The sequence below is a fragment of the Pyrus communis genome, chromosome 7, assembly GCF_041283825.1.
Source record: "Pyrus communis isolate YQ-2024b chromosome 7, ASM4128382v1, whole genome shotgun sequence".
In the NCBI taxonomy this organism is placed as follows: domain Eukaryota; kingdom Viridiplantae; phylum Streptophyta; class Magnoliopsida; order Rosales; family Rosaceae; genus Pyrus; species Pyrus communis.
In genome coordinates this window covers 7,355,725-7,377,129 of record NC_142571.1, presented here as the reverse complement: position 1 = coordinate 7,377,129, position 21,405 = coordinate 7,355,725, and the positions used below count along the sequence as shown (strand labels likewise).

Here is a 21,405-nt window from a genome sequence, read left to right as displayed (position 1 = left end):
TTTATCTTTCGCTCACTCACTCTCATATTTCATTAAAATATTGTTTTACATATAGTTTGGGGGTGGTCCAGGCAACACAGAGGTGGGCATTCATCAAAGCCATGTCACAGAAAATTACATGAGCATTGACGAAATTTTAGGTCTATAAATGCATGAGAGAAACATTACACAAATCCGTATGACTTTCAGAGATATTAAACCATGCTTAATTTTAACGCAGTAGAGGGATTTGATTTACCTTTCATTTTGTAGATCCGAGTTCTTGCAGCCATCTTTGCTGTGTGTACAGCACCTTCATTTGTGAGCCATTGCTCCTTGCATTTCCTATTCCCCGGGGCCTTACTCGGATCCCCAAGTCCACATACAGAAAACATACATGCATGAGTCAGAATTTCGTTTTCATTTGAGCTTCGGTTGTGAAAACGAGAGGGAGAAATGGTTGGATGCATTTTTATTTCAGATATCGCCAAGTGGAGACCATAATCGCAGAGAGAATGAGAGATCTTTACCTCGGTTTTCGCAGAGGAATGCACGATGGTGACAATCTGGGCTAGAATCAAAGATCGTCATGGCTGGGTTCCGTTTTTGACAGAGATGGAGATGGATTCATGTTTTGACGTTCTGGGTTGATGATGGAAGCTAGGGTTTCAGTTCCATGAGATGTGGAAACGGGCCTCTAGTTCATGTTTCCTGTCACGGGTTCAACTCTCCAGAGCACTGAAATTTTGCTTCTTTTCCCAGTATTTTCCAGCGCCTCTGTTTCTTTCTTGTCACCAGGTCACCACTTCGAATCGCAGGTGTGTCGGTTTCATTGTCTTTTCTTTTATTTCTGTTCCTGTTTCCTTTGTTATTTTATATTTTCTTTTATTGTTTATTTCTTTTATTTTCTTTTTTCTTTGTTAGCTATTTTTCAGTTTTTAAGGTTTTAATATTTTTGTTTTCTTTCTTTATTTTTCTGCACCTTGAGGATAATGTGTGATTTAAGTTTAGGGGTGGAAAGGTAAAATTTTTAGATTTTTAATTTTTAAGTATGCTAAAATTTTTCATTCTTTTTAAGTTAATATTCATAGATTATTTTAAACATTTGAACAAATGGACATGGTGGAAATTAATTCCACAGTAGAGTCTTTCCTATTTATTGTTGTTTTGGCACTAATTCATGAGTTATCCTTTCACAATTAGCACATTCACACCAACATGATTTGTGGGGGTGAGATTGAAGAACTTGCTTTTCATCTAAGTTAATTTTTTATATTTTTGTTCTAAAAAAAATAAAGTTTATTTATTGTTATAAATAAAGTAATAATTGTTCCACCGAGACTTTGCTTAGTAACTAGGTTAGTCATGCCTAATCAGCAGTGATCTCGCGTCAAATAGTAGAGTCTTGGCATGGGATGAGGTGGTTAGTTGGTTTCATAGCCTTTTCAGCTCAAGTTAGTAAGCCCTTAGGGGCATTCTACACCTAGTGCCCCAAAGCCCTTGTGGTTTGGGAGCCATTGACCTAAAACTCATTACATGGCTTGGATCGAAAGTTTAAGTGAACTAACATTGCACAACCACTTTTATTACTATCTTCTTCTTCTTTTTCTTAAGCCTTTTCCCACCATGTGGGGTCGGCTGTGAGGGATGCAACACGAGGACTTTCTAGGCGGTCACCCATCCTAGTAATACTCTCGTTCAAACTCGTTTAACTTTGGAGTTCAGATGGACTGGACTCTGTGGTGGTAAGGGTTTTAGGTTAACTTCAAAATAGTTATGTTTGAAGTTAGTAAGTATTAACTAAAATGGACAAGTGGTAAGGGTTTTAGTCGAGTCTTTTTAACCATGTTGATTCATTTTATACCAAATGAAGTTCATGAGTTTTTTTTCTAATTAATTCTAAATGGCTTAGACTCTGTGGTGGTATTGGTTGGAATTTTTTAAAAGATGTTCTAATTTTAACATTTTTTATGGATTGCAACTTGAAAGTGAAAATTGTCATAGTCAATTTTTGTTAAAGTTTTTAGTTTGTTAGTTTTTATTTTTTGTTTTTAAGTTTTGTTTTGCTAGAGGACAGGCAAAAAGTTTTTAGTTTGTTAGTTTTTATTTTTTGTTTTTGAGTTTTGTTTTGCTAGAGGACAGGCAAAAAGCTAAGTTTGGGAGTATTTGATGAGTACATATTATACCATATATTTTACCCTATTCTTAGTTATAGTTTATTGGTTATTTTGGTAGAATTTTGATACTTTGTTATGTATTTTCAATGCAAGGCATTCGACTTCCTCTTGAGTAAAAAGTGATCAAACGGATGAATTTTAGAGATTTCAACTGAAGGATGTTCGTGAATCTTTCAAGATGATTGTACCAAAATTTCAGATTTTTCTACCAAGTCATTTAACCGCGACAAAGAAAAGAAGGCACAACGCGTAGCTTTTCCAGATTGACGTTTTTGAACATTGTGGGTATTTTGGAGGTGAAGATGGAATATTTTGAGGAAGATTTGTTTTGAGGATTTGATGGGGACGATGCAGGTTTTGTAACACATTGTGCATAACTGCATTTAAAATATCTCTTACAACTTAAGGTGTGAAACATTTAAAAAGTTAAGGAATAAATAGAAATACCTGCTGCTGAAAGATTAGATTGATCCTAGGGGAGGACATCGGATCTTTTGCACTATTAGCTGAGGAACTCTTCAAACCATTATCACCCTTTTAGCCAAACCTGACGCTAAACAAATATCCAGGCGAGCATCAATCCTGGTCAGATCACCGTAGAGCTCTCCAAATTTTCCGTGCTGGAAAGTATAGCAGAGAGCCGAAAAAATCAATACTGAATGGACTTCTCTTCTTACTGCTCCAAGAATTGCCCTCGTCTCCCCTCATATGAATTGCCACTGGGTTGTACCCATCCTGAAACCAGGCAGTGCAGCCTCCACCTAAAATTTAATGCCACCATTGACCAGAAGAAGTGAGAATGGCATTACAAATTAATTTTGCAAACGAAGGGGAACTATATCACTAACAATGATTAATTTTGACAATTAAAGAATTTCGTATCTGGCCTTCCCTGGGGCAAACATCAGGAAATAGTTAAAGTAAAAACTAAAGATACTGCATACTGTCGGCAACAGATCTGGACTTGTAAACACAAAATAAAAATATAGAATTGTTCTGTTAGAATTTGTCTCTAGAATTATTTTTATTACTATTATTTTCTTTTACTGCAGTCACACCTACTAAAAGGAGGTGACATACTCCTTAAGTCTACTGGCTTTTAATATACTAAAGTAGAAAACTACACACATACAATATAAATGAAACTAAGAGGTACCAAAACATGTATACATGTATAAAAACATGCAAATGTATAAACTAAAAAATTATAATATACACCTGAGTATTGGTATGAAACTTCCAAAAAACTGTAACGAGATAATACAAGTTATCACAGAAAATATGAGTAACGTGTTAAATTACCAAAAACTCCATATACTGCAGCATGAGGTTCTTTAAGACGCACATCATAAGATGGCCGCCAAAACAAACCCTTTTCTTTCTGTATCATGATGTCTTTTCGTGTCTCATTTTGACTCCAAAGATCTTGGCTTTTTTCATAAGAAAAGGCAGTCTTTGCGCAGAATCCAGGCATTAGAGAAGGAGGTGCCTCATCATCTATGGAATTAACTGCCTGGGGATGACCACTGTTTTTATGTACACCAATGTGGTACCGCAATCCAGATTTGGAGACAAGTGATGACATATCTAAGGAAATTGACTCAAGCACATCCCAGTATTTTCCCTTATGGTCAACGAACAGTTCAGGGCATGCAGCCTCAAGTGTAATATCATGGTAAGGAAGCTGCAAACATCTTAAAGGTTGAGAAAATTTAATGCATGGCTCATAATTTAAACAGGAAGATAAATAAAGGAAATAAAGGTACAGACATGAACTTTTTCACTCAAACAACTTAGGCAGCACATGTGCAATATTAAAGGTACTGATATTAACTTTGTCAGTACATGGCTCTTAATTTATAGACATGAAACTTTCCAATTTTATCTATGTTCCCTGCAGTGCATATGTGCAATGTTATCAAGTCTTGTAACGTATAAAGAAAAGTGGTAAACAGAAGACACTTGTAAATTAAGATTTTTGAAGCATGTTGATATATACGAACCTATATACAAGGTATGTTCAGGAAAGAAATGAAAAAATTGTGGCCTCATTTAGTCTCTAAGATTGGTTTGAAATGGACAACCCACTATATTCAAGGTATGTTGACGAAAGAAATGAAAAAATTGTGGCTTACTTGAAGGTAGGAGAAGGATTATTTTCCATTCCAATCCACCAAAATGGTAAGGATCAGAAGGGATTATTTTCCATATCCCCCTTCTAATCACCTCAATATGAAAAATCATTCACCCCTATCTTTAATATACCCTGAATATAGCAGTTTGTCCATTCCATTCCAATCCTAGAGACCAAACAAGGCCCTACTTTTCAACAATTAAGAAATTAGGAAACAATACTTTAAGACTATACATGCTGACAGAATCTGGTAAAGTTCAAGTGATGCATCCCTATAATTACTTATTTTTAACTTCAATTCCTATAAGAGAAATTTGTCATATGAAAGAAAGAAAAAATCGCAGTTGGAGGATACTACAACCTGGCATGACCAAACCCAAAAAAGAACTTTAAACCTAACAACTCCAATCAGTAAACAAATTATCCACCTAGCCATAGTAATTGTACAAAAAATGAAGAAATTGACACCCATAAATCCCTCAAACTAGCTTCAAAAACCCGGCAAACAAGGGACAAAAGGAATTCTGACTGTTTAAACATTTGATTAAAGGTCAAAACAGGAAAGTAAATGCGTGCCTTATGAAAGAGCATCAATTTGTTGCGGCGTCCTTTTTTCTCACCATGTCCTTCTGTGCTCAACTTTATGGATGAGGACGGAAACAAAAGAAGCTGAGTGCATAATCCAAACGAATAAAGTGACTTGTCCAAGACATGCTTCACCACATCTTTCAAAGTAGGGACCCCCATCTCATCATTGGTAAATTCAGCTTTAATACAAGAAAAGAGTTTCTTCGGGCGGAACTGCCCAATTAATCCAAGCCACCTATTTTCACGCAGATCATGTAACAAGGGAATTAGTATGTCGGACAACTAAGAATGCTAACCGGATTTGGTCTAAGCATAGGGATAATCCGAACCAGTGCTCTGATAAACCTGATAAAGCTTTGATGCTCTCGAAATACATAAGAACACGCTTGCAAATCAGTAAAATAACAAGGCAACAAAAAATTCATGCTTTATGTGCTGTACCACTAGAACTAGGCAAACAAGCTTTCTTCGGCTGTCAAGCTTTCCACTCAATCTCTCTTTCTCACATCAAGTAATTCACCAATAACCCAAAGTTTATACAATATACCAACATCTTCCTAAATATCATACAAAGAACAAACCAAACCTAGAAGCAGAGGCTCCTTAGCAATTAGTAACATAAAAATTGTTTACAAAAATACGAATTTGGAGAACAAAAAAAAGGTTCATTTCTCAGGAAACAGGAGACAAATTATCTTTCCTAACCTTTTTCCTTTACCCAATTCAACCCCATAACAACAATTTCAATTGTTCTTCTCTCCAAACTTTCCCAGCAACCAAACAAACAACAAATGAATCACACCCATTTCCCATCATTTTCTCAGTAACCATACAAACCACAAACCAATCAACAGAAACACGTAAAACGAAAAAGAATATCCATTAAACGAAAAATAAAATGAATTTGAGAAAACCCAATAGGCAATAGCTAAGCAAAGAAGTTGTAGCCGTGTACCAGTTAGAGGTAGCTGGTCTGAGCAGAGGGACTGGTGAGTGAAAGAACCCAAGTCCCTATAAGAATTGGGGTTGTAGGAAGGTATAACACCCAGAAGAAAGAGTTGCTGAATCCTAAGGGCTCGGCTGGCTCGAGCACCATCGAGAGGAAAGGGGTCGTCGGGAACGGCCTTGGCCGAGCCCTCAAGGGTCTGAGGTGAAGAAACGTTCAAGTCCCAGAAGGCTGAGCCCATCGCCGTCCTCAGGTTCGCCATTGTTGGCTGTCGAAAGAGTGAGGGAGCGCGAATTCTTTTTGGTTTCGGTTTTGGGGTTCAAGTGGTGGGTTTGTGAAGGTTTTATTTGTCTCTTCCTTTGGGTCCTTATCTGTCTTGAAATGAGTTTGAACATGGTGTATCCTCTTTATCGCATTTGTGCTAATGACATGATATTAAGTGGAGAAAAACTTATGAGTTATAATTGTTTCATTGGCTTGAGACTTTACCATGGCGATGGATCATTGTCATAGAAGTACTTTGCGAGAAAGAGATTGATGGTTGGGAAATCCGCAAAATCCACCATGGTGTGAAAGGAGAAAGTGGTGATGGAGTGCTCATATGTTATATTTCAATGAAGGAAGATGCTAGTTTAAGGGAGGTGAATAGGTTCCAATTTATAAATTTAATGTTAATATCGATTCTCAAATTTCAATTTCGCATCACATGAAATATCCTACATAATAAACAAATAAATGTACACATGGACGTAGGAAAATCCTTAGGCTCCCTCCCAAGTCAGGACAAATGAGGACGGAAAGACTTGCAAAACTCATCAACTAGTAGGCAATTTTATCTCCAGGCTTTGCTACTCAAACTTTCTTCAACCTTTAAGTGGAAGTGGCACAATACTAACGCAGTCAAGTGCAATCCTGGAATTTGTTCGAAAGACAATTGGCCCTTAAATCTACAAATGAAAGGTAATGTGTCAATAACAATTGGATTTTCATCCCATTAACCAAAACATTCACCCCAGCCACGCATGTTAATAGCCATATAAAGGAGCTCAGCTTTTCATCCTCTCATTTTAAAGTTCTACGCTGATCTAATAGTCGTACATTAAAACACATGAGCAGTAAAACGACTGTACAGATACGTCAGCAGAAAAATGATTGCAGATTATCGAAATCAGACAGGGCATACACTATCACATCCCAGTGTCGACTTCGCCGTAACACAATATTGTCCGTTTTGGGCTTCGATCACACCCTCATGGTTTTGTTTTTGGGAACTCACACGAGAACTTCCCAGTATGTCACCCATACTGGGATTGCTTTCGCCCGAGCTCACTTAACTTCAGAGTTCCGATGGAACCTAAAGCCAGTAAGTTTCCAAAAGGCCTTGTGCTATATGGAGGTGCGCATGTACATATAAGGCATGTCACCCTCTCTCCATTGGTCGATGTAGGATGTTACATATGCGCTTCCACAAGTACCAATTAGCAAATGACTATGCGGATTTTGTAACATATTGTGCATAACTGCATTTAAAAATTCTCTTCCAACTTAAGGTGCACAACATTTAGACAGTTAAGGTATAAATAGAAATAGCTGCTACTGAAGGATTATATTGATCCTAGCGGAGGACACCGGATCTTTTGCACTAGTAGCAGGGGAACTCTTCAAACCATAAATAACCCTTTTAGCCAAAGCTGAAGCTGAACAAATATCCAGACGAGAATCAATCCTGGTTAGATCACCGTAGAGTTATATAAACTTCCCGTGCTCGAAAGTATAGCAGAGAGAGCCGAAAAAATCAGCACTGAATGGATTTCTCTTCTTATTGCTCCTAGAATTGTCCTCGTCTCCCTTCATATCAACCGCCACTGGGTTGTACCCATCCTGAAACCAGGCAGTGCAGCTTTCACCAAAAATGTAATGCCACCATTGACTAGAAGAAAAAGTGGGATATGGCATTACAATTTCATTTTCCAAATAAAAGGGAACTATATCACTAACAATGACTAGGTTGACTACCCATTATTTTTTACAATTATAGAATTTTGTATCTGGTCTTCTCTGGTGCAAACATCAGGAAATGGTAAAGTAAAAAACTTAAGAGCACTTCCAGCATGGAACCCCCCAGGTAATATACTATGTTATTCACCTAGTGAACAGTAACTGCCCTTAATGAACAGTAATCGCCTTTTGCATCTCCACCGTTGCATTTCAATAGCTCTGGCAATGGGCAATAAAATATTATTATTATTTTTATTTATAAAATAATACAAAATAATTTTATTTGTAATTTCGGATAAGATTTTTAATCGATCTCGTTGCGTCACGTGTTATTATCTAAAAAGTTATAAAATAAAATAATATAAAATAATTTTATTTGTAATTTCAGATAAAATTTTTAATCGTTCTCGTTGCGTCACGTGTCATAAAATCCGAAAAGACAATTATTGATGAAGGATTTCCGATAAGATTTTTAATTGTACTCGTTGCGCCACGTGTCATTATCCGAAAATGCAATTATTGGTGATGGATTTCCGATAAGATTATTAAACAATCACGTCACACCACGTGTCATAATCTATTTACAATCTTTGAGGATAGATTTCCATCAGATTTTTAACGAATGACGTGGCATTATCTACAACCTAATCCTTTCTGAATCCTCCATATAATCCACCATCCATCATCACAAATCTCATACCAATTTTCTCAAGATCTCTATCATTATTCATAGTTTCTACTTCCCTCTTCACCAAAATCTCTATCATTATTCATAGTTTCTGATTCATTTTTACAATGTCTTCTTCTTCAAGGATGATGTGGGAAATCGATTAGCAAGAGGAAGAATTGTTTAACCAATCAGAAGAAATGTTCAATCTCCAAGTGGCCCAAAATGAGAAAGAATAGGATGAGGAGCGTAAAAGGAGAGATGACAAAGCAAGAATGGGTAGAGCCTCACATTCCCGTCGAGTCATCCAAGCTATGGGTTAGATATACTGGCCCAGTCGTTCTAGAAACCTTGATTGAAGCTGTGGTGTAAGGTAGATGATAATGAAAAGGTATTTATAGAAAAGTAAAAAAATAAAAAAAAATTTAATTTTTAATTTCAAATTTTTTTTTTTTTTTTGGATTTTTATTCATTTTTTACAATTTAATTTTTTTTATTCAACTAATTAATCTCTGCCGTTGGATTTTTTAAAAATTGAATTCCAACGCTCCAGATTGTGCCACGTGGCACAACGGTAACATTTCTGAATTTTAAAACCTTTTTTTATATTTATAAAGGAGAATAATATCAACCATTGATCTCAAATCCAACGGTTGATATTAAATAAGATTTTTTATGTTTTTTACCGTTGCAAATCTGATGGTCCACATTTTCTTGCCGTTGAGATTCAATGGACCATGGGAAGCCACGTGGCTTCCCAACGGTAACAATTTGAAACTGCGTCGCGGGCCCCATTTGCTGAAAACATGTCGGGTGACGCGCCCCCACACGCGGGTGCAGTGCACGCGCCTGACAGAAAAAAAAAAAAAAAAAGGGGTTGACGCCTAGTTGACGTCAGCCTTGCGTCAAATAGCCTTTGGGCTCACGGCTGGCAATTCATGACAGGCTTGGTGCTCGGGCCTGCCCTGTCCCTCGGGCTACCACACACTGGAGTCAATAGGCCGGGCCCTCGGGCCTTGTTTGCTGGCCTGTTCCCCGAGCAAAAGCCAACGCTGAAAGTGCTCTAAGAGATTGCATACTGTCGGCAACAGACCTGGACTCATAAACACAAAACAAAAATATTGAATCGTTCCGTTAGAACTTTTGTCTCTAGAATTATATTTTATTACTATTATTTATGATGTTTCTTTTACTGCAGGCGCATCTACAACCATGGAACAGATGAAAGGAGGTGACATACTCATTACATGTACTGGGTTAAATACTAAAGTAGAAAACTACACATACAATATAAGTGACACTAAGAGGTACCAAAACACGTATACATGTATAAAAACAGGCAAATGTATAAGCTAAATGTTATACGATATTGCACCTGAGTATTGGTATGAAACTTCCAACAAAAATGTAATGAGATAATACAAGTTATCACAAAAAATATAAATAACGTGTAAAATTACCAAAAATTCCAGATACTGAAGAATGAGGTTTTTTAAGACGTACATCATAAGATGGCCGCCAAAATCAACCCTTTTCTTTATGTATCATGATGTCTTTTCGTGTCTCATTTTGCCTCCAAATATCTTGGCTTTTTTCATAAGAAATGGCAGCCCTTGCGCAGAATCTACGGAATTAACTGCCTGGATGTTTTTATGTACACCAATGCGGTACCGCAATCCAGATTCGGAAACAAGTGATGACATATCTAAGGAAATTGACTCCGGCAAATCCCAGTATTTTCCTTTATGGTCAACGAACAGTTCAGACCATGCAGCCCCAAGTTTAATACCATGGTAAGGAAGCTGCAAACATCTTAAGGGTTGAGAAAATTTAATACATGGCTCATAATTTAAACAGGAAGATAAATGAAGGAATAAAGGTACAGACATGCAATTTTTCACTAAAACAGCTTAGGGAGCACATGTGCAGACATGAAACTTTCCCCTTTTATCTATGTTCGGTGCAGTGCATATGTACAATGTTATCAAGCCATGTAACCTATATTTAAAAGTGGTAAACATAAGAAAGTTGTAAATTAAGACATTTGAAGCATGTTGATAGATATGACCTATATCCAAGGTATGTTCAGGAAAGAAATGAAAAAATTGTGACCTCATTTGGTCTCTAAGATTGGATTGAAATGGACAACCCACTATATTCAAGGAATGTTGACGAAAGAAATGAAAATTTTGTGGGTTACTTGAAGGTAGGAGATGGATTATTTTCCATTCCAATTTGCCAAAATGGTAAGGATCAGAAGGGGTTATTTTCCATCATGTCTTATCCCCCTTCTAATCCCCTCAATATGAAAAAGCATTCACCTCTATCTTTAATATACCATGAATACAGTAGTTTAACCATTCCATTCCAATCCTAGAGACCAAACAAGGCCTTATTTTTCAACAATTACGAAATTAGGAATAATACTTTTAAGATTATACATGCTGACTGAATCTGGTATATGTTCAAGTGATTAATAGCTCATATAGATAAATCCTTAGAATTACATATGTATAACTTTAATTCCTATATGAAAAATTTATCGTATAAATCCTTAGATTATACATTTAATTTTATTTAACTTTAATTACACATCAACATCTTATGAAAATATCCTAGATAAATGCATTTAAATAAACAAATGGAGTGTACTAAGGTAGGATAAACACTGAGGGCGCATTTGTTTGCCCTCGCTAACTCTCATTGGATTGGATTGGACTAAGTGTTAGTCCGGTCCCCTATTTGTTACCTGAGACTAACGTTAATGACACTAACCTTCACTCGTCTCGACTAACCATGGGATTAGCCGGTCATAGTGAACCCCCTCAAAAACCATGGGATTTCTAGTCCCGTTTCCAGAACTGCATACGATGTTTGCATTGCAAGTCTGCAAGCATGCTTCTGGGCAACTCGGTTTGCCCACCCATGCCTGGATCTGAAACTCAATCCCACCCACAACCTAAATCTCAAAATCCAGCCACCAAAATTTGAAAAGAAAAAGCAACACAATAACAATAACAATTTCAATAGAAAAATTCTTCCTTATTCTCGAAACTTCCTAGAAATCTCCCAGATAATTTTTCTTTTTCCCAAAAAATTTCGGAGAAAAATGGATAGAAAAGGGGAGAGAGTAGCTTTGGGGATAAAAAGAGATGGAGAGATAGAGAGGGAGGAGAGAGAGAGTAGCTTTGGAGATGATTTTGCAGGAATATGGTTTTTAAGTGTTTTGCAGAAAAAAAATGGAATTGAACTTTGAAGCATTTTGAAGGAAAAAAGATGGGAGGAAAGGAAATAATGGCGATGAAACCAAAGAGGAAGAAAGTATTCTAGAGAGACGTAGAACTGTAGAAGAGTGTATAGAAGGAAAAGCTTGAACTCATAATTTAATATTATTAGACATATATTAAATATTATAATTTATTAATTATTCTATTTTTTAGTCCGACACTGCACCAAACAGTTCACTAACTTAGTCTGACTTAATCTAATCTAAACCAGTCAAACTTAGTCCCCAAAACTAGTTCAGTCCGAGATAGTCCGGTACAACAAATACATCCTAAGAGACTTACAAAACTCATCAACTAGTAGACAATTTTATCTCTACGCTTTTCCACTCAAACTCTTTTCAACTTTTAAGTAAAAGTGGCACGACACTAACACCAATCAACTTCTTCTCAAATATTTGCAAAAGAGAAATATTGCAGCAGCAACAGGTTTAATGTTCCTAAGCACGGTGTAAAGACGAAATTGCGCCCATATTATTGTTCAAGTTGCTCTTTGGTTTTCCATATGCACGGTAAAATTACGAAATTTCCCATGTTAACATGTGTATCTGTGTTGTGAGCTGTCGTTCATGCTTTTCTCGGTGGTTTATGGAATTCGACATCAACTGTTTTCACACCATCGAACGAATCGACTCATCCCAATCTCCTGCACCTCTTCCTTCCTGCTCCAGTTCTCCATTTTCGATAGCCTTCCTCATCTTTCAACGAGATTCTTCAATCAAACAAAACCACCGCCAACTCTGTAAATTGCTTTTCCACCTGTTCACCCAAATTCGATGTAACACGCGAGAACCGAGACGTACCACCACTCCATCCTCGCAATTTATCCTACTTTAGATTTTTAAAAATTCTTTACCAAAGAAATTAATCTTCTGGTGATTTTTCTAGGGTTCCAAGGATTGAAAAAATTATGGGTTCTTGGAGGATTGGAGTGAGTGAATCTTCCCCTCCGCCTCTTCGTCTCATCTGGCAAAACATCGTCCCATTTAGCTCTGTTGCTCGCAATTAACAGAAAAATATTCGAAACCTAAAACCCTCAAACCAGCAAAGCGAATTCCCACACTTAAAATTCGAACCCAACAAATCGATTTCAAGTGCTAAGCGGCTAGGTTCTAGGTCTTCTAATTCCGGCGAGCTTTTTTCGTACGAATGCCGGCAAACCGTACCGTGTCGTCGTCTTGCCTTCGTCTTTCAGTTTCGAAATTCCAATTTAAGGTATGAGGGGTTTCAAATTTATTTATACAACATTTTTAGCAAACCAAGTGAGCTATCCATCGATGAAGCAGAGTGGGTAGGATTAGTTGCTTCTTTTACAAATTGTAATCACCGCCAATTTTCCCACTTTTACAAATTTATTTATACGAGAATTTTTTATTGTAATTTCAACATTTTGGATCTCTGTATGCCTTTTTATTATATTATTGCTCATTGGATCGGATTGATTTGGTGTGCAGAATTTGAAATTTGTTGAGGGGGCCTAATGTTACCATTGATGAAGTCTGCGCTTTTGGAAGGTAAGTAGTGATATTTAATTATTGTTTATTGCATTTTGTCAAATTTTATGGGAAATTTTCTGAATTAGGTGTGTGCTTGATCCGAAAAAGTCTCAGAACATTGCAATTCTTGCTTATTGCATTGTGTCCAATTTGGAAGGTAAGTTGTGATTCTGTAAGGATGTATTGAAGGACCATTTGTTTAGTTCGTTAGTGGAATTTCGTTATTTATGTATTTCCGATATACTTGGTACATTGATAATTAAGGTTTAAATGTCATAAGGTTCCCTTGGTTTATGATTGACAAATAAGAAGGAATTGAAGAAGTGGGTTTAGCCTTTTAGGTTAGTGGGGAGAACGGTTACAGAATTGTACTTGTTGTTATTGCAGGGAAATGAAACATAATTGCCGCTTCTGCAAAATTATTGAGTGGTAGCAATTTGCAGATTCCCTATTCAATTGAAGTAATTTGTTTCGAATTTTATTTGTCTTCCTGTAATTTTCTGAAAAAAGGGATTGTTTTGTTGCAAAAAGCAAGGCTATGCTCCCATTTCTTCAAGACTTGAAGTTTTCTATATTCCCTGGCTTTATCTTCGAATTCAGGTATTTTGTTATTTGATTGCGTTGTATTTCTTGATTTGAATGAAATGGATGCATCTAGTCCCGCAATTAAACATGAATTCCATGGACTCCCGTAAACTTAATCATAATCGGTAATTTTGACTAATTTTTTAAAATTTTGACTGATCAAAACAGTTTCAATATACTTATTGTAAGTGCTATGGATAGTTGGTTTGATGTAGTTTATCGCTACTCCAATGACTACAAAACACTCAAGTAACATGTACAAATTTCTTCTGATTTCACAATTTCCATGAATAATTCATGCCTTTTGTTATGTTTACTTGATTTCTAGTATCATCATGTTACTCGTCAAATTGTTAATTCTGTGTTTTTCCACATCTAATTTCTAAAAATGATTTCCATCCGTTCAGAAATAAAAAATAAAAATAAATAAATGATTTCCATTTTACACAAAATAAAATATAAGTTTCCCGAATGAGATTGTAAATTTGGCTAGCTTGGAGGTTTTGGGGATGTTGAGAACCAATTATCAGGTCACATTCCCCCGGGTGTAGGGAAGGTTCACAGGTTATATCTATTAAATGTGAGTAGGAACTCTCTCTCTTTGGCAATCTTACATCCTCTTTCGGAAATTTAAGTCAATTAAATGAGTTAAGCTTAGAAGGCAACAACTTCCAGGCAATATCCTGCCAAGTTTAATAGTGTGTCAGAATTTGAGGCTTTTATATCTTGGTGAGAACAGTTTTAGTGGTATCATATCGCAAGAAATCATTGGTCTGTTGAACTTGTATATATTTAGTTTACCTCAAGATCATTTTCTCGGCTCCCTACCAGAGAACGTAGGAATTTTAATAAATCTTGAGTATATAGATATCTTTGAAAACATGTTATTCAGTGAAATTCCAGCAAGTGTAGTTAGTTGTATAAAATTAGAGTACCTAGACATGCATGGAAATTTCTTCCATGGGACGATGCCAACAACTTTGAGTTCACTAAGAGTTCTTATAGAATTCTATCTTTCTGACAACTTGTTAGGAGCAATTCCAGAATTCTTAGAACGTTTGAATTTTTTGGAATCTCTGACTCTATCTTATAACAATTTTGAGGGCATGTTGCCGATCAAGGGAGTGTTCAAGAATGCAATGGCGACATCAGTTGAAGGAAATAGCAAGCTTTCTGGGGGCATATCTGAGTTTCATTTGCCAAAGTGCAACTCTCCAGCATCCAAAAAAAGGAAGGATTGAGCTTAACCATGAAATTGGTTCTCTCTCTTATTTGTGGGATTTTTGGAGTTATTTTTGCACTAACCTTTTTGTACCTTTATTGCTCACGGAGGGATAAAAAAGATCGCACTTAAAGTGATTTAGACAAACTTCCCCAGATGTGTCATACCAAAGTCTTCTAAGAGCAACAAATGGATTCTCCTCAACCAACTTGGTCGGTATGGGCAGTTTTGGGTCCGTTTATAAGGGAATACTTGAGCAAAGTTAAACTACAATTGCGATCAAGGTACTCAACCATGTTCATTTAGCAGGGCTTACAAAAGTTTTATTTATGAGTGCGAGGCTTTCCGAAATATTGGACACCGTAATCTTGTCAAGATAGTCTCAGCATGTTCTGGTTTTGATTATCGCGGTCACAACTTCAAGGCCTTAATTTATGAGTTCATGGCTAACAGGAGCTTGGAGGAATGGCTATATCCAATTCATACAATTGGTGAGACAAATGAGAGGCCAAGGAGCTTAACAATTTCTCAGAGTTTGAATATTGTTTTTGATGTTGCTATGGCATTGGATTATCTCCATCGTCATTGTGAGACGCCAATAGTTCATTGCAACCTCAAACCTAGCAATATTCTTCTCAATGAGGATATGATTGCACATGTAGGTGACTTTGGGTTGGTGAGGTTCCTACCAAAAGTTGCTGAAACACTACGAAAAATATGGGATTTGGTGTACACAAATGAAGAGTTTGTGTCTTTGAGAACACTAATATGGTGGAACAGCGTCCATTCAATAAAGGATACAATGTATTGTACTCAGTGTAAAAAGAAATGGACACAAACACATTATCGGGCACGAAGCCATGCCAAGTAGTGCATATATATATATATATATATATATATATATAATTATTGGTCTGACAATTGTATGACAAAATATGGGCACAAAAACTTTTAGTGTCTATAAATAGACGGTAGCGCACAATTTGTTTGTGTCTGTGGAACATGCGAACATCTTTTTGCTGAATTGAGATGTTTCCATTTCTACTACTTGATCCTTCTTACAGCTGAGACATTGGATTTTGTTGTGTGTTGCATCTTGATTTTATGAAATTTTCTGATTTATTTCAAATTTTGACATTTTCATTTTCAAAATATAACCTATTGGGCACAATAACAAAAATTGGGCTAATATGGATGGGGAAAGTCATCTGATAACTTTTTCAGAATAGAGGCACAAAATTTTTTTATTTTTGCTTACCACTTTGAGCACAAAACACCATATTGTACTCTATGATCAAAGGGCACACCCATAAAAGCACATATAAATACCGAGTTACAAACCATAAGTGTTCTCACACCGGGGACTTAAGTATTTTGCAACAATGGCAGACGATCGATACTCGACAGTTGACCTACACAAAGTCTATAATGAGATTTTACTGAAGGCTTTCAGTGATGAAATGAGTAATCTCGAACCATTGATTGAGTGAGTTGAAAGAAATTCCAAAGTTGTTACTTGCACTTAAAAAAAAAAAAAAATCATTACGGACTACTTTAAGTGCTATTTCTTCGTATATTTAAACTCATCATTAGTGTTGGAAAATAACAGATATTGGATACACAAACTAGTGCTTGACTGATGCCAAGTCCCGTAGGACTTCTGAGTAAGCAATTTGGTAGGCTTGTAATAATTGGCAATGGAAAGCTATCTATGGGTCCGGATCTCTCTCACCAAATCCAGTGATCCGGGCCCTTGAAATTTGATCAAACAACTAAAAACAGGAGCCCCTTTAAAAGTTATAATAACTTTAGCCGTTGGATCAAATTTTAAGGGTCCGGTTCACTGAGTTTGGTGGACAGAGATCCGGAGAGGATCTCTTTCCCCATCTATGCATCCATTTTCCAACACTGAGAGACCATCAATAATTGACTGGACTAAATTATGCAGGAGAAATTTTCCAACACTAGCTAAAGTACTTGTAGGCCAGTGCTATGTATATTCCAAAAAGCAAGTTGAAAGCTGAAAACAGATGCATTTTAGCCAAACTAGTTCATCTGAAAATGATGATTTCATTTAATTTCTTGGGTTTTACATCATGATTTGATATAGCTTCTCATAGGTCAAGTATTACTGGCCTACTTTGCAAATTAATTAGTTGTGTAAGTCTTGATTACACGTTCAAAGCATGAATTCAAATCAACAATCTAATTTCACCACTACTTTAAATGGGGAATCGAACACGATTTATAACAGTGCCTCTTTGCCACCATCTATTGGCAATAAAATTTGACAATCCTTAGAAGAGAGATTTTTCCATGTACTTATAACACAAGTCAGTACATTACATGTCATAATAGAAGCAGGAAGAAGGTTTTTTTTGAAGTATTCCTCTATTTATATTATGACACGTGATGTACCAGTTCATATTTTGTGTACACTAAAATATACATACGGATTAGGTTGGCGTGACCAAATATAGAGGGCTATGTTTGTGTGAAAGAGTATGCACTATTGCTCCAACTCTTGGAAACCTTTGCTGACCGTCATGTCAACTGACACATACTCCAAGTCTTTTGCCAACGTTCACTTTCAATAGTTCTGTTAGTGTTGGGCAATTCAACCATGCGTCAATGATTACGATAGTCTTAGGTGTGGATCCACCATCCAGCATGTTGTTCTGCGTGAGTCAACTTCCCTACTTATTATAGCTTTGTAATTTGGGGATTTCGTGTACCTAGATATGCTTATACTTGTACTTGACAGAAGAATACAACACAAAAATACAAACCCAAAAACTCTCATCAAGTTTTACACTTTTTAGTCGTCTGATTTTGATCATCATTGGCCTTTTCGTAAGCAATGGTGTATTTGTTTTGAACACATTCACAAAAATAAAAACTAACGAAAAGTCTAAAAATATTTTAGTTTTAATGAAAAATGACAAATAAAGGTATAGTGAATAGTACCAGGGAAAGGTAAAAACATGATTTTTCGTTAAAAGTGAACAGTACCGGGAGTGTTTCATTTTTGACTTACTACGCATCTCACATATATCACGAACGAAATTTTGTTGCGGACAATTTTGCTAACATGGACTTGTCTTCTCCAACTTTAACTTTGGAAAATGATAAAGTGTAACTTCTTTTTTGTTATCAATAAAATTTCCCTCGTACCGTCAAAAAAGAAAAAAAGTTTTACACTTTTATCTTGGTATCAGATTGGTCATTGTAACTCTTTCTATGCAGAATTATCAACAATTATTATTGGTGTAGAGTTTGCATATCAGCAGGGATGGCATTGTCTTTGGTTGGAAAGTGACTGTTCTAGTGTTATTTTTGCTTTCCAATCGACTGCTTTTGACCCTCCTTGGCCTCTTCGTACGCAATGGTCTATTTGTTTAGATTGCATTCGAAAGATGACTTTCTACACCTCTCACATATATTTCGAAGGGAATGTTGTTGCATACAACTTTGCTAATATAGGTTCGTCTTCTCCAACTTTGGTATGGCATGATTCCCCTCTGCTGGTGGCTCGTACTGCTTTGTTTTCAAACTATGCTGGCTTTACTGGCTTCCGCTTCTCAAATGAATGTGCATCTCGACATATAGGTTTGTCTCACTTTCTTATTTTATTTTCTTAACCTGTGATCTAACTTAATTTGTTTTACAGGTTTAGACTTTTAGGTTTGGCTATGGTTTCAGGCCCCCCCCTTCCCTTTTTTTTCCTTGTATCATTATTGTTGAAGGGTAAAATATTATGTCCTCCTTCCTTTTCATGTGTTTTCAATCTTTTTTTTTTCTTCTTGTATTATGAAGGGTTAGGTTTACATCTATCTTGACAAGGTGGAACTTTTTTTATTATCAATAAAATTTCACTCGTACAACCAAGGTTTTCTATATAAAAAAAAATTATAAAAAAAAAAAAGAAAAAAAAGGGTCACGGCTTGTCTCTTTTCCGGAAAAAAAAAAAAAAAAAAAAGAAGAAAAAACCTAAACCCAAAAAACTATTCATGTCATGTAGCTTCCTTGGATGTCATTGCCCTACACTTCGTTGATTGTCTTGTGTTTTGGACAATCATTAATCCTACACAGAACCAAAATTTACCCAGTGCCTCTTCGTGATTTTTAAGTAGCACAATAATCCTAATTTTTGTCGTGCGGCTTGTTCTTGGCAATCGACATTGAAAATCTTAAACCTAAGCCTACTGCAACCATGGGAGAGAAGACAATATTGTCTTTTTTTGATCAAGTATCTCTCTCTGTTGATCGAGATAATTCAAGAAATTCGGGAAATGTCTAAATTGCTTCTAGAGATTGTGACCACATGCTGCATGATGAGTCTTTCTTTCATCCATGATTCATCCTCCAACAAAGAGTGTTGTCACTGCCAATGGAAATATTATCTCGGATCAGAGGCTGGTCCAATTGCACTCACCTCATCTTTATCCTTACACAATACCTTGCTTCTTCCGGAATTATCAAATCATCTTTTATCAGTCAGTCAAATTATCGATCAATTGGGTTATATCGTACTAATGTTTCTATTTTTTTGCTTACTTCCGGATATCCAAACTAGGGTTGTAATTAGGCATGGTACTAAGAGAAAGGGGTTGTATTATGTCGACGATGTGGCTCCTAGGCTCCTAGCAGAGTAAATCAGGTACGTAGTGGGAATGGTGACAAGATTAAGAAGATTTAGTTAAGGCATCAGCGACTTGGGCATGCCTTGTTTGGCTATTTATGGAAGTTGGTTATTTTATTATTTACTAGTATTTCAGACTCTGATAGCAGTCTACGTGTCATTCTTTCCCTATACGAGTTGCTGAAAGAAACAAAAAGAATTAAATTTCTGATGGTTCAGTTGGATGTTTTTCAACCACCATGGGGTGACCCAGTGGTTGGGGATGAATTTTAGACCCGTATTCCACACGACATGTCTTGGTTTCGATTCCTAGCGCTGGTGAATCGCACGATGGTGGCCAGGGGGAGGCTAAAATGCCTATGTGAGTCTTCCCTACCCCCGGAAGAATGGACTGTCGTGGCAAAGTCACTAGCTGGTCCCCTTTTATTAAAAAAAAACAGTTGGATCTTTTTCTAATGACTCATAGTGGTTAGATGCGGCTAGAGAACATGAAGTGGCTGTGATCATTTCATTAGTACCAATCCTAAGACCAAGTGCTATCTCAAAAAAGTACGTAGAAAGTTTTGAATGCTAACCTCGGGACCCTTAGCTTCATCTTACCCCTTTAGACAATACGGCTTTCGTGAGTAATACGGCTTGCTATAATCTTGCGACTCTCTTTGTTTCCTTTTTTTTTTTTTTTCTAGAGAATCTCGGCATTTTATTATAAGGAGTACACAATGAGATTTTATAGTACTAATAAAAAAAGTTTTTTTTTAATATAAATATTAAAGTCCTTTCAAATAAATTTGAAACCATGTACAATTGCACCTTTTGGTCCCCCAAAGCCGCCTCTGCCGCAGTGGTTGTTTGATCTCAGCCTTGCCCATACCTAAATTCCCATTACCTATTCTTTTGTGTATATCCTCAATCCATTCACAAGACGCAAGCCCGCACCCAATCTGGAACTAGAGGAGTGAGGACGAACATTATTTGTTGGCATAAACAAATGACACAATAATGCACCAAAATTAGGAATTGTCATTGTACAATACCAAAGCTAACTATTGTTTAATTGGCATACTATCGATATGAACAGGAACGAGCAATTTTTTATGTATTCGAACACGACCATATGGTGTTATTATTTCACTCAACTTATAACTCGTGAATTTGTTTTTTTGTTTTTTTTTTTTTTTTTTTATCAATATACATAAGAAGTAAGATATATCAACCTTGTCGTCCACCTTTATTATAACACGTAGAATAATACGCCACCTAACTTGTATTTTTAGTACCCATAAAAATTTCTCAACAAGAACAACACATTCATCAAGTTAGTCGTTGTGTCATACAGTTTATAATCAAAGAGAAATTTCATACAAAACTAATATCTCTCTTTTTTCATTTGTTTTAAGTTAAAGAATGAATACAATAATTTCAAAAAAGTGAACATTCCTAATATTAGTTCACAAAATTATATTTATATTGAATTTATTCATCAAATTAAGAGAAAAAGATATATTTTTTTTGTCAGGACATCCCTCATCGAGTACGATAGCGATTGGGGTGGCTGATCCACTACGTACAGAGCACTCTGATTATGATTATAAATTGGATGCTGCTAAAGCTGCTAGACAAACAATCAATACAGCTCAACTTTTTTACAACTCCATTTCTACTTTCGCACAAAACAAATATCATCGTC

At 36.2% G+C, this 21,405-nt stretch overlaps 1 pseudogene; it reads right to left on the bottom strand.

The window, feature by feature from the left end:
- Positions 1-2,416: 2,416 nt before the first annotated feature.
- Positions 2,417-6,225, bottom strand: LOC148695611 (protein TRIGALACTOSYLDIACYLGLYCEROL 4, chloroplastic-like; annotated as a pseudogene).
- Positions 6,226-21,405: the final 15,180 nt, after the last annotated feature.